We start from the raw sequence: 12034 nt of genomic DNA on the forward strand, positions 1-12034 counted from the left end.
CTATGAAGTCTACACATTTCTCCATAACCTATCCATGGTTCACCTCAGAGTTTCAGTGTCAAGATCAACGCCAGTGATTACATCATAGAGTCCTGTACGGTCCCTTTATAGAAACGAATGGTCTTTAGACGCCATTCATTGAATTCAAGATTTACATCAGTCTTCTCTGTTTCCAATCATGTGCTGACTGCACATAAAAGCCTTCTTTCACGGTGAAGGAATAAGAATTGGCTTATGTTTCCATTAATGACCACATCTCAGCTCAAATCTGTAATCAGAGTCAAAGCCAAGGAAATGCACAATGTTTTTCTTATGATTACACTCGTATTACAAAATAACTGGAAGGAATGGCTCGGCCCACAGGCTGCACTGTGTGACAGCACAACGCAATCATATACTGTCATCATGCCACACAGACATGACTGTTACTGCTGTGTAAGAATGACATTCTAGGGACTTCACATGTAAAACGAATGATAATTACCCAACACACATGCTGTTATGATTATAGTCATCATTTTCCTGCGCTAGACTGAGAATCTCATGCCCATGGAGGTATCTTCAACTGGGACCCACAGCTGTTTTCCCTCAAAAACCTTTAAGATGTCCCTCTGATAACATGGGAAAATGTTCCACTAAGGCTGGAAATAAATGTATTAATGAAGAGATGAGTGTCAAAATTGCATGTTATGTCAATGATTCTATGGAACCTCCGTCCCTACCATTATGACCACAGTGATACATCATTCATCTGCCACTTGTGATTAGTGTTTTTTGGTTTGGTTGCGTAAACATTTGAATGTATCAACATTTTTCTAACTGGGTTGGCTGCCATGTGAAAGATATGATAGGGATAGCATTCAAAGATGTCTACGGCTATTATGTAGCTGTGGTGCAGGTGTGGACCATACGTTGGATAAAGATGCACAGATCACAGTCCAGATTTTTCAACTCCAGACATTTTCAAGGGCAATTAAATAGGTATGTGTCCACAATGGAGCTTGTTCTGGAAAACCATAGCATTTCCAATAACAATGACAGAAAGATGTGGAAATGGGGACTTTACTGTGGGTACCTCTGGTCTGAATGAAACACATACTCAGGCAAACAAGCTCCATCTCTCCTTCCAAATGTTTTGGTTACCTGGAATTTGCTGTTAAGAGTTACCTGCTGAGTGGCCTGGCTGGTCTAGCAGTAATGACGCAGCCTCCAGCACATACTGTATATACTATATACTGTATACATAGGTTCGAATCTGGCCTACTGCTATTTGACAAAACCTCATTGTTTTTTCCCTATTTACTCAATGGTCGATAGAGCTATAGATACCATATCTTATGACAAACAACTTACAGTGCCCTCAGAAAGTATTCATATCCCTTTATTTTTTCCACATTTTGTTACGTTACAGCCTTATTCTAAAATTGATTAAATAAAAAATGGTCCTCATCAATCTATACACAATACCCCATAATGACAAAGCAGAAACTGTTTTTTAGACATTTTTGCAAATGTATTAAAAATAAAAACTTAAATATCATATTTAAGTAAGTATTCAGATCATTTACTCAGTACTTTGTTGAAGCACCTTTGGCATCGATTACAGCTTTGAGTCTTCTTGGGTATGACGCTACAAGCTTGGCACACCTGTATTCGGGGAGTTTATCCCATGCTTCGCTGCACAGCTATTTTCAGGCCTCTCCAGAGATGTTCGATCAGGTTAAAGTCCGAGCTCTGGCTGGGCCACTCAAGGACATTCAGAGACTTTTCCCGAAGCCACTCATGCATTGTCTTGGCTGTGTCGTTGTCCTGTTCGGAGGTGAGCCTTTGTCCCAGTCTAAGGTCCTGAGAGCTCTGGAGCAGGTTTTCATCAAGGATCTCTCTGTACTTTGCTATGTTGATCTTTCGCTCGATCCTGACTAGTCCCTCAGTCCCTGCATCTGAAAAACACAGTAGGGATGTTGCCAAGTTTCCTCCTGAATCGTGTTTCTCATGGTCCTTCAGGTGTCTTTTGGCAAACTCCAAGCGGGCTGTTGTGTGCCTTTTACTGAGGAGTAGCTTCTGTCTGGCCACTGTCCATCAAGCCTGGATTGGTGGAGTGCTGCAGAGATGGTTGACCTTCTGGAAGGTTCTCCCATCTCCACAGAGGAACTTTGGAGCTCTGTCAGAGTGACCATCCGGTTCTTGGTCACCTCCCTGACCAAGGCCCTTCTTCCCCGATTGCTCAGTTTGGCCGGGTGGCCAGCTCTAGGAAGTGTCTTAGTGGTTCCAAACTTCTTCCAATGAAGAATTATGGAGGCCACTGTGTTCTTGGGGACCTTCAATGCTGCAGAATGTTTTTGGTACCCTTCCCTGGATCTGTGCCTATACACAATCCTCTCTCGGAGCTCTACGAACAATTCCTTCGACCTCATGGCTTGGTTTTTGCTTTGACATGCACTGTCAACTGTGGGACCTTATATAGACAGGTGTGTGCCTTTCCAAATAAATGTCCAATTGAATTTACCACAGGTGGACTCCAATCAAGTTGTCGAAACATCTCAATGATGATCAATGGAAGCAGGATGCACCTGAGGTCAATTTCGAGTCTCATAGCCAAGGGTCTGAATTCTTATGTAAATAAGATATATATATTATAATTTTTTAGACTTTTGCAAACATTTCACTTTGTTATTTTGTTATTTGTTATTTGTTATTGTGTTATTGTGTGTAGATTGATGAGGGGAAAAAAATATTTAATTCATTTTAGAATAACAAATTGTGGAAAAAATCAAAGGGTCTGAATACTTTCTGAATGCACTGTATATAGGAGAGGTTGCAATTTACGCGATCAACAGTCCATGCCAACAGCCAGCCACAAAATAAAATGAGCCAGGCTCTTTTACGCCCTCTTCCCGAATGGTAGCTATAAAGGCAGAGGTTGCGCACAGTGCAGCAATATGATGAAGTGTGAAAGTTTCTGCCACCCACATAGAGGAAAACAGTTCCAAATAAATGACATTGTTACATGCTCCACCACCCATGTTATCTACATGATTATATGTCCATGTGGGCTGTGTAGGTAAAACCTCTCGTTCTCTGAAACAGAGAATTAGTGAACATCAGGAGAAACGACAGGGATTTTCCAGTCACAGTACATTTTAATGACCAAAAACATGACATTTCTACCTTTTAGATTTTGTGGCACAGAGAAAGTTAAGATATCAGACAGGGGAGGGGATATAAATAATACCCTGAGCGACAGAGAATGTTTTGGGATTTTCACCCTCCAGACATTATTTCCTGAAGGTCTTAATGATGAAATGCCCATGCATGTTATGTTGTAAATGTGAACATGAATTAATGCCACCACTTCAGATGACTCTGACGTTTTTCTTGCGCTGTACCCAATGATTTGTGAAAACATGCTTGATGGGTCGATGTCCTCATTGTGGTTTTACAGATATGTTTAATACGTTTTATGTACACACTTTATTAGAATATTTATGAAATGCGCATTGTTTTATTTGGTAACACTTACTTATTTTCCCTTGACTCCAACCACATTCGATGTATTGAACGGATGTGGGTGGAGCTATGTCTACATAAGGGTGCTAATTTAAAAAACTCACAAAAGCTTTGACGAAGGCCGATACATAAAGCTTAATTAATAAATAGCAGTGATACTATCAAGAGCAGTGTGCGGGTTTCTTATTTTTTCTCATCTTATTCAACTGTAACCATGCACCTGCAAAAAAGCTAGCTCAGATGTGCAAGTGTCTTTTGAATTTTAGAACTACTGGCTATAAAGTATCCAAAAGAACCAGGGAATCTCTTTAAATACAAGTAGACTTTACTGTTGGTCTTAGAAGATTTGACACTATCAACAAACATGATAGGTTACTCTCCTCAGTACTACCACTGTTAACTGATGACACCTGTCATCATTCTGAAGAAATTACCTTGTGTTTATCGTTAATCATTAAAGTTGTGCGTCATGTGTTTTGAATGAAGGGAATATTCTTCAGTTGGATGGTATGTTCACCTACAACTTAGCTGTAGAAGTTTCTCACTCGTTCTCTTTGAGATGTACTTTATCTCATACCAACCTGATTTTTTTTAAATGAAAGTAAAAACACAGTAAATTAGCAGATATCTTTCATCCTCAATCTCAGTGTATTCTCTTTCAAAGGATTAGGTCTAATTCGTGACATATGAGGTGAAAAATTATTAGAATCTGTCTCAGACTTTCCATCACTGAAGTGGAACAGTTTCTAGGTTTTAGTTTTTCTATCTCTATTGTTTGGCACAGAATAAATTGTTGCTTGACATGACCATTTTAGCATATCCCCCCTACAAGGCAAGCATTTGTTTTCTGAAATATGTTTCAAAGAAAGGAGATGAATATATTGGCCTTTTGAAGTAAATGATAGATTTCCAAACATTAAGACTGTATCAGGAACTTGAGTAACCATAGAATCTAAAGATTCAGGACTGAATTAGTGTAACAACTTGGTTGGGGTTTGTGCAATGGATCATCAAAGGTCTAAAACAATGATGGGAGCAGCAACAGCCTGAGACTTTATTCTCTGAACTCACACATCATCTGAATCAATTATGATCAACTTCAATCTGGTAAATTAGCATTTTGCTCACTTCCTGTTGACTGACTTCCTGCTTCCTGTTTCTTCCAGCTGCTGTGCTCCACGGTGCAGAAGGCCCTCTTTGAGGAGGAGGAGCGTGTGAAGACTCTCTCCCAAAAGGTGCGTTCTCTGGAGAAGGCCAACAGCCATCTGCGGGACAAGGTGAAGAACATGAAGCGCCTGCTACGCCAGGCCAAACGAGACACCAAGGACCAGAAGACACTTCCAATGAAACAGCTGCACAACCCCGAGCCCCCCCACCCACACCAGGACACCACACAGGACCAGAAAAGACCCGCCCTCAAAAAGATCCTCACCAAGACGCTAAAAAACTGAGCCCAAACCCGCCCCTACCACCACCACCTGTTGCACTGCAGACATGGACAGGCATAAAAGGATATAAGAACTGTATAGAATGTGACATCAGGAGAAGGAGAAGTAGGCTATAGACAGGTATTGTATGTAATAGTGTATCATGTCAAAAGCTTTGAAGATAGAGGAATTGCATACCCTTAATGTGATGCAGACTAGGCACACCTCTGTTACAAGAAAGTGCATTCAGCAAATCAGAATGTTTTGTATCCTGAAAAAAACAACGATGCAGTAAAACAACGATGGAGGTTTCTTATTATTTTTCCCTTCAATAATATAAACCTATAGAATAGCCTTCATAATTTCTAAATATAAATCAAGTTATTTCACACACATATACTCGGTATGGATCTATAAGGAATGCATACACTACAATGTGATAAGCATTTATTGTCATTGCAATCACATTGTGTCACTCTGTTCTTACCACAGGAAGAGTAGCAGGACAATTTGAGGAAACCCAGCTAGCAATGAGGAATCGGCCCAGAAACGGCCCTCTTCCGGGGGGGCGGAACTGATTGAATCGGCTGCCCAGAATCGGCCCAAGTACATCGGCCGTTTCTGTCTACCGGAATTCAGCCGACTTTTCAGCCGACATTCAGCCGACATCTTACCAGAATCCCCCCAGAAGTGGCCTGATGCAAATGTAAATAAATGCATTCAAAATTACCCAATTTTGTCATTTTAAATATTACTATTATACATTTTATACATACAAATTATACCCATCCACAAAAAAACACCATACACCTGGTGACCGTGTCAGCGAGTCGCTACAGCGTGATGGGACAAGGACATCCCAGCCGGCTAAACCCTCACCTAACTCGGACAACGCTGGGCCAATTGTGCGTCGCCTCATGAGTCTCCCGGGCGCGGCCGGCACGGGTCTCAGACCAACATCTGTAGCTCCATCCACAAAGTTTTTAATGCTTATCAATTGCCTTGCACAAAGTATCAAACTTCTAAAATACTACACAGGACTCTTAAAGAATAAAATAAAAAAATTGTATCACAGAAACAATGAGAAAATATGGAAAAAATGTATAATGAAATGTTAATTATATAAAGCAGCCCGTGTAATCATCTGCCAGAGAGTAGCCCCAATCGGCCTGAGCCTAAAGTTATACATTTGGGCCAGATAACACACACCGGAATAGGCCCGAGCTCAATCCCCGCATCCTAGCCATAAGTAATACTGCCAAAGGCGGCCCAGACTCAGGCCACATGACGTCGGCCACATGACTCTCAGCCGAGTGCCCCGACTCTCAGCCGGAATCGGCCCAGATCCACTGTGCTAGCTGGGAAACGTTGTCTTGGATCAAATGTGATTTCCACACACAGGCTGAGACGGCACTCTTGCTTCATTACGACTCACTGGTTATAGAACAGTGAGAACAAAACAGACGGGGGTTCGCTTCGATTGTTGACAACATGTAAGCTGTATTTAGTCTCCAAATGATTATTGAAAACATAAATACATTTGCACAATGAGGACTTCTCTCAAACACATCGTTACACTTTTTGGATAGCAAGCTAGTGAATTTTAGCCATTTTGGCATTGACATGAAATCAATGAAAACACCTCAAAACAAGATATGTTATCAAGAACAAGATAAAACTAGCTGAAATGAGCCAGCTACGAATCGCAAAAGGGCATCTTCTTGTCATTTTTGCTAGCTATCTGATCATTCAGAATCATAACAAAGCAAGGCCACATTGATGCACACTCATAATTTCTGTGACGTTGTCAGCCAACCCGTCTATACAACTGCTTTGTTACAAACATGTATGCTGGGGGATATGGTAATCACAATGTCTCATCCCACCGGGCCTTCGTGACCCCCTATCTCATCCAAACTTTGCTCCCATACCCCCCCCCCCCCAGGTCCCCTCATCTCAGTACCATAGAGTAGAGGTCAGTGCTGCCTCTGTGAAGCCTTATCCTCCTGTGAGGGTATAATATTGAAAAAATGAATAACATTCTGATAAATAAGGTGAGGTGTTTGAGCTATGTTGGCAGGTCAAAGTCTCCCCCTGTAATTTTACACACCTCTCACACCCCAAACATGCCCAGGCAAAATATTCTGCCTTCCCCAGAGTGGAGTTCGATGCCAGTCTCCATGCCAGGTGAGATGCTGCCATGGTAGCTGACACCTTTTGGAGAACTAGTGGGAAAGTCAAAGAAAGGCCTAAAGGTGTGCTGGCAAAACCATGTCAAGGACCTCACACTGCTGCCCTGAGGATGCGAAACCCAAAACAGTCATACTGGTTAAGAACATCTGCTAAATGACTTGAGAGTTACATGTAAAAGGTTACATTCTGTCCTTAACTTAACTGATGCTGGATCACCTCTACAGAGTACAGGGAGTTTGATTTAGTGACAACACAGACGATAGACAACACAGATGCTAAACTCTTAATACTGCATCTATGGCTCTGATAAGCTCTCCCGAACCTTCCCTCCCCAGTCCCAACTATAACCATTACACACTTAACAACAAATTCTGTTGAAATCTAGATGTTTCTCATTTTGCCAGTTATATGGTTATTATTAACCAATAATAACTTTATCCCAAGGGCTTCCAGGTTTATTTGTTATTTTTTTAAGATCCCAGCTTTTTGTGGGTGGTTTATACATTTCTATTGAGTGAAACATTTGTTTTTATATTTGAAACAGGGTGCTGAGCACTCAATAAATACAACCACTAGCCAATGAGGTGTGATGTGGTACAGTAAAATATTTTTCTGTGTCAGAACTGAGAGGCGTCCCTAGTCTCCTATTATGTGTTGTACTTGGCTTTTATGTTTGTCCTCTTCAAACAATAATCATTTGGTTGCCTTTAACCTTAGTATATTCATGTATGACAGCAAATAATGAAAAAAATAAACATAATTTTTTTTACATTTGTATTGCCATCTTGCAGATTCTCAATAGTATGAGCTTGTAGTTTTATTATTAGCGAAAATGTTGTGATTGACTTCCAGGCGTCCATATCTACTGTAGCATCGCAAAGATCAACATTGATCATTCCCTAAATCTGATCCTTGCCACATACAGTATCTCATTAAAGACCAGTACTGATTAGCAACAAACAGGTCACTGCATCCCAATGGAACAAGATTGTCATAATCGAGCAAAATAATGAAATGCAATGCCTGCAGGACGTTATTATTTGGCACACTTCAGACACATTGAGGCTCTTACGATATGATAGGTGTTTGTTAGGTCAAGCCCACACTTCTCGCATACACTATATATACAAAAGTATGTGGACACCACTTAAAATTAGTGGATTCGTCTATTTCAGCCACAACCTTTGCTGACCGATGTATAAAATCGAGCACACCGCCATGCAATCTCCATAGACAAACATTGGCAGTAGAATGGCCTTACTGAAGAACTCACTGACTTTCAACTGTCATAGGATGCCACCTTTCCAAAAAGTAAGTTTGTCAAATTTCTGCCCTGCTAGAGCTGCCTCAGTCAACTGTAAGTGCTGTAAGTGCTGTTATTGTGAAGGGGAAACATCTAGGAGCAACAACAGCTCAACCACAAAGTGGTAGGCCACACAAGCTCACAGAATGAGACCGCCGAGTACTGAAGCGCCTGTTCTCGGTTGCAACACTCACTACCGAGTTACAAACTGCCTCTGGAAGCAACTTCAGCACAAGAACTGTTTGTCGGGAGCTTCATGAAATGGGTTTCCATGGCCGAGCAGCCACACACAAGCCTAAGATCACCATGCGCAATGCCAAGTGTCGGCCGGAGTGGTGTAAAGCTCGCCACCATTGGACTCTGGAGCAGTGGAAACCCATTCAATGGAGTGAGGAATCAGGCTGGACCATTTGGCAGCCCGACAGACAAATCTGGGTTTGGTGGATGCCAGGAGTACGCTACCTGCCCCAATGCATATTACCAACTGTAAAGTTAGCCGTCTTTCATGGTTTGGGTTAGCATTTCGCTACACCCGCAATAACGTCTACTAAAGATGTGTATGTGACCAATAAAATTTGATTTGATTTGATGAGGGATGACGCTTTTTTTTCTTCAAAGTAGCTACCCTTTGCATTAATGACAGCTTGTACACTCTTGGCATTCTCTCAACCAGCTTCACGAGGAATGCTTTTCCAACAGTCTTGGAAGTGTTCCCACATATGCTGAGCACTTGTTGGCTGCTTTTCCTTCACTCTGCTGTCCAATTCATCCCAAACCATCTCAATTGGGTTGAGGTCGGGTGATTATGGAGGCCAGGTCATCTGACGCAGCAATCCATCACTCTTCTTCTTGGTCAAGTAGCCCTCACACAGCCTGGAGGTGTGTTTGGTGTCATTGTCCCGTAATTTCTTTTGAATGATAGTCCCACTAGGCGCAAACCAGATGGGATGGCATATCGCTGCAGAATGCTGTGGTAGCCATACTGCTTAATTGTGCCTTGAATTGTAAATAAATCACTGACAGTATCACCAGCAAAGCACCACCACACCATCACACCTCCTCCTCCATGCTTCACGATGAGAATCGCACATGCAGAGATCATCCGTTCACCTACTCTGCGTCTCACAAAGACACGGCGGTTGGAACCAAAAATCACAAATTTGGACTCATCAGACCAAAGGACAGATTTCCACTAGTCTAATGTCCATTGCTTGTGTTTCTTGGCCCAAACAAGTATTTTCTTCTTATTGGTGTCCTTTAGTAGTGGATTCTTTGCAGCAATTCGACCATGAAGGCCTGATTTACGCAGTCTCTTCTGAACAGTTGACGTTGAGATGTGTCTGCAACTTAAACACTGTGAAGCATTTATTTGGGCTGCAATTTCTGAGGCTGGTAACTCTAATGAACTTATCCTCTGCAGCAGAGGTAACTCTAGGTCTTCCTTTCCTGTGGTGGTCCTCATGAGAGACAGTTTCATTGTAGTGCTTGATGGTTTTTGCGACTGCACTTGAAGAAACTTTCAAAGTTCTCTAAATGTTCTAGATTGACTGACCTTCATGTCTTGAAGTAATGATGGACTGTCGTTTGTCGTTGGTTATTTGAGATGTTTTTGCCATAATATGGACTTTGTCTTTTACCAAATAGGGCTATCTTCTGTAAACCACCCCTGCTTGTCACATCACAACTGATTGGCTCAAATGCATAAACCTCTACGGGATCGGTGTCCCTAACCTGGGATGGTTGTTGCTAAAGTGCGCTAATGTGACTAGAATGATGTTATAAGTAACAGCCAACTTTCCAGGACATATACATGTCTTGTTAAGGCAAAAGGCTTAAATTCTTGTTAATCTAACGGCACTGTACAATTTACAATTTAGTACAGTAAAGAAATACCATGCTATTGTTTGAGGGGAGTGCACAGCAACAAACGCTTTTATCACGCCAACTGGCGTTTTGATACATTCACCTCTGAAGGTAAATAATGTACTTACAGTACATTCAGTAATCTTTTTGTTTTGTTTGTTTGTTAAAATCAATTTTTAAATTCAAATGTAGGAACTGGGTTCTACAGTTTGAACCCCTGCTGTCTCTGTTTGTCTATTGTTGTGACCTAGATGAAAATCAGATCAAACTTTATGACCAATTTATACAGAAATCCAGGTATTCCCAGAGGGTTTACATACTTTTTCTTGCCTCTGTATACAGGTCAGAGTGTCTAGCTAGCTACATTTTCAGATAGCATACATTTCTAATTTTGTCAGAAAGTAATTTTCATTGCAAATTAAAGCGTACTGTTAGCTAGCTAACATTAGCTGGCTGGCTCACTAGCTAACTTTACGTGTATGATATGTGTAGTAATATTATTTGTCTCTCAGAAAGCCATTTGCATTGCTAGTTATAGCCTAATATTAGCTAGCTAACATTAAACCTAGTTGGTTAGCTTTAGCTACAGTGCCTTGCAAAAGTATTAATCCCACTTGGCTTTTTTCCTATTTTGTTGCATTACAAACTGTAATTTAAATAGATTTTTGTTTGGATTTCATGTAATGGACATGCACAAAATAGTCCAAATTGGTGAAGTGAAATGAAAAAAATAACTTGTATCAAAAAATTCGAAAGAATTTAAAATGGATAAGTGGTGCGGGCATATGTATTCACCCCCTTTGCTATGAAGCCCCTAAAAAAGATCTGGTGCAACCAATTACCTTCAGAAGTCACATAATTAGTTAAATAAAGTCCACCTGTGTGCAATCTAAGTGTCACATGATCTGTCACATGATGTCAGTATATATATACCTGTTCTGAAAGGCCCCAGAGTCCGCAACACCACTAAGCAGGGGCACCACCAAGCAAGCGGCACCATGAAGACCAAGGAGCTCTCCAAACAGGTCAGGGACAAAGTTGTGGAGAAGTACAGATCAGGGTTGGGTTATAAAAAAAGATCAAAAACTTTGAACATCCCATGGAGCACCATTAAATCCATTATTAAAAAATTTAAAGAATATGGCACCACAACAAACCTGCCAAGAGAGGGCCGCCCACCAAACCTCATGGACCAGGCAAGGAGGGCATTAATCAGAGAGGCAACAAAGAGACCAAAGATAACCCTGAAGGAGCTGCAAAGATAAGCAAACATGTTTGGTGTTCGCCAAAAGACATGTGGGAGACTCCCCAAGCATATGGAAGAATGTACTCTGGTCAGATGAGACTAAAATTGAGCTTTTTGGCCACCAAGGAAAACGCTATGTCTGGCACAAACCCAACACCTCTCATCACCCCGAGAACACCATTCCCACAGTGAAGCATGGTGGTGGCAGCATCATGCTGTGGGGATGTTTTTCATTGTCAGGGACTGGAAAACTGGTCAGAATTGAAGGAATGATGGATGGCGCTAAATACAGGGAAATTCTTGAGGGAAACATGTTTCAGTCTTCCAGAGTTTTGAGACTGAGACGGAGGTTCTGCTAAAGCAACACTCGAATGGTTTAAGGGGAAACATTTAAATGTCTTGGAATAGCCTAGTCAAAGCCCAGACCTCAATCCAATTGAGAATCTGTTGTATGACTTAAAAATTGTTGTACACCAGTGGAACCCATCCAACGTG

The 12034-nt window shown here is 41.4% G+C and overlaps 1 pseudogene; it reads left to right on the top strand.

Annotated features, from left to right (window-relative positions):
• Positions 1 to 7896, top strand: part of LOC111969955 (coiled-coil domain-containing protein 3-like) — a 42020-nt pseudogene extending 34124 nt beyond the window's left edge.
• The last annotated feature ends 4138 nt before the right edge of the window (positions 7897 to 12034 follow it).

Source organism: Salvelinus sp. IW2-2015, linkage group LG11, assembly GCF_002910315.2.
Source record: "Salvelinus sp. IW2-2015 linkage group LG11, ASM291031v2, whole genome shotgun sequence".
Lineage (NCBI taxonomy): Eukaryota > Metazoa > Chordata > Actinopteri > Salmoniformes > Salmonidae > Salvelinus > Salvelinus sp. IW2-2015.